Raw genomic sequence first — 2,500 nt, forward strand, 5'->3', positions numbered from 1 at the left:
AGAGAGATAGAGATATAGAGAGATAGAGATAGAGAGATATAGAGATATAGAGATATAGAGATATAGAGATAGAGAGATAGAGAGATAGAGATATAGAGAGATAGAGATATAGAGATATAGAGATAGAGAGATATAGAGATAGAGAGATATAGAGATATAGAGATAGAGATATAGAGATAGAGATATAGAGATAGAGATATAGAGATAGAGATATAGAGATAGAGATATAGAGATAGAGATATAGAGATATAGAGATATAGAGATATAGAGATATAGAGATATAGAGATATAGAGATATAGAGATATAGAGATAGAGATATAGAGATATAGAGATAGAGAGATATAGAGATATAGAGATAGAGAGATAGAGAGATATAGAGATATAGAGATAGAGAGGTATAGAGATAGAGAGGTATAGAGATAGAGAGATAGAGATATAGAGATATAGAGGTATAGAGGTATAGAGATATAGAGATATAGAGGTATAGAGATATAGAGATAGAGAGATATAGAGATATAGAGATATAGAGATAGAGAGATAGAGAGATAGAGAGATATAGAGATATAGAGATATAGAGATATAGAGATATAGAGATATAGAGATATAGAGATATAGAGATATAGAGATATAGAGATATAGAGAGATATAGAGATATAGAGAGATATAGAGATATAGAGATATAGAGAGATATAGAGATATAGAGATATAGAGATATAGAGATATAGAGATATAGAGAGATATAGAGATATAGAGAGATATAGAGATATATAGAGAGATAGAGAGATATAGAGATATAGAGATATAGAGATATAGAGATATAGAGAGATATAGAGATATAGAGAGATAGAGAGATATAGAGATATAGAGATATAGAGATATAGAGATATAGAGATATAGAGATATAGAGATATAGAGATATAGAGATATAGAGATATAGAGATATAGAGATATAGAGATATAGAGATATAGAGATATAGAGATATAGAGATATAGAGATATAGAGATATAGAGATATAGAGATATAGAGATATAGAGATATAGAGATATAGAGATATAGAGATATAGAGATATAGAGATATAGAGATATAGAGATATAGAGATATAGAGATATAGAGATATAGAGATATAGAGATATAGAGAGATAGAGAGATAGAGATATAGAGATATAGAGATATAGAGATATAGAGATATAGAGATATAGAGATATAGAGATATAGAGATATAGAGATATAGAGATATAGAGATATAGAGATATAGAGATATAGAGATATAGAGATATAGAGATATAGAGATATAGAGATATAGAGAGATAGAGATATAGAGAGATAGAGATATAGATAGAGATATAGATAGAGATATAGATAGAGATAGAGATAGAGATATAGATAGAGATAGAGATAGAGATAGAGATAGAGATAGAGATAGAGATAGAGATAGAGATAGAGATAGAGATAGAGATAGAGATAGAGATAGAGATAGAGATAGAGATAGAGATAGAGATAGAGATAGAGATAGAGATAGAGATAGAGATAGAGATAGAGATAGAGATAGAGATAGAGATAGAGATAGAGATAGAGATAGAGATAGAGATAGAGATAGAGATAGAGATAGAGATAGAGATAGAGATAGAGATAGAGATAGAGATAGAGATAGAGATAGAGATAGAGATAGAGATAGAGATAGAGATAGAGATAGAGATAGAGATAGAGATAGAGATAGAGATAGAGATAGAGATAGAGATAGAGATAGAGATAGAGATAGAGATAGAGATAGAGATAGAGATAGAGATAGAGATAGAGATAGAGATAGAGATAGAGATAGAGATAGAGATAGAGATAGAGATAGAGATAGAGATAGAGATAGAGATAGAGATAGAGATAGAGATAGAGATAGAGATAGAGATAGAGATAGAGATAGAGATAGAGATAGAGATAGAGATAGAGATAGAGATAGAGATAGAGATAGAGATAGAGATAGAGATAGAGATAGAGATAGAGATAGAGATAGAGATAGAGATAGAGATAGAGATAGAGATAGAGATAGAGATAGAGATAGAGATAGAGATAGAGATAGAGATAGAGATAGAGATAGAGATAGAGATAGAGATAGAGATAGAGATAGAGATAGAGATAGAGATAGAGATAGAGATAGAGATAGAGATAGAGATAGAGATAGAGATAGAGATAGAGATAGAGATAGAGATAGAGATAGAGATAGAGATAGAGATAGAGATAGAGATAGAGATAGAGATAGAGATAGAGATAGAGATAGAGATAGAGATAGAGATAGAGATAGAGATAGAGATAGAGATAGAGATAGAGATTGAGATAGAGATAGAGATAGAGATAGAGATAGAGATAGAGATAGAGATAGAGATAGAGATAGAGATAGAGATAGAGATAGAGATAGAGATAGAGATAGAGATAGAGATAGAGATAGAGATAGAGATAGAGATAGAGATAGAGATAGAGATAGAGATAGAGATAGAGATAGAGATAG

The 2,500-nt window shown here is 30.2% G+C and overlaps 1 protein-coding gene across 1 annotated transcript in view; it reads right to left on the reverse strand.

The window, feature by feature from the left end:
* Positions 1-2,500, reverse strand: part of Nmdar2 (glutamate ionotropic receptor NMDA type subunit 2) — a 694,511-nt gene that overhangs the window by 391,673 nt on the left and 300,338 nt on the right. The gene's annotated exons all lie outside the window — the stretch shown is intronic.

Source organism: Lycorma delicatula, chromosome 6 (genome assembly GCF_047948215.1).
Source record: "Lycorma delicatula isolate Av1 chromosome 6, ASM4794821v1, whole genome shotgun sequence".
NCBI lineage: Eukaryota > Metazoa > Arthropoda > Insecta > Hemiptera > Fulgoridae > Lycorma > Lycorma delicatula.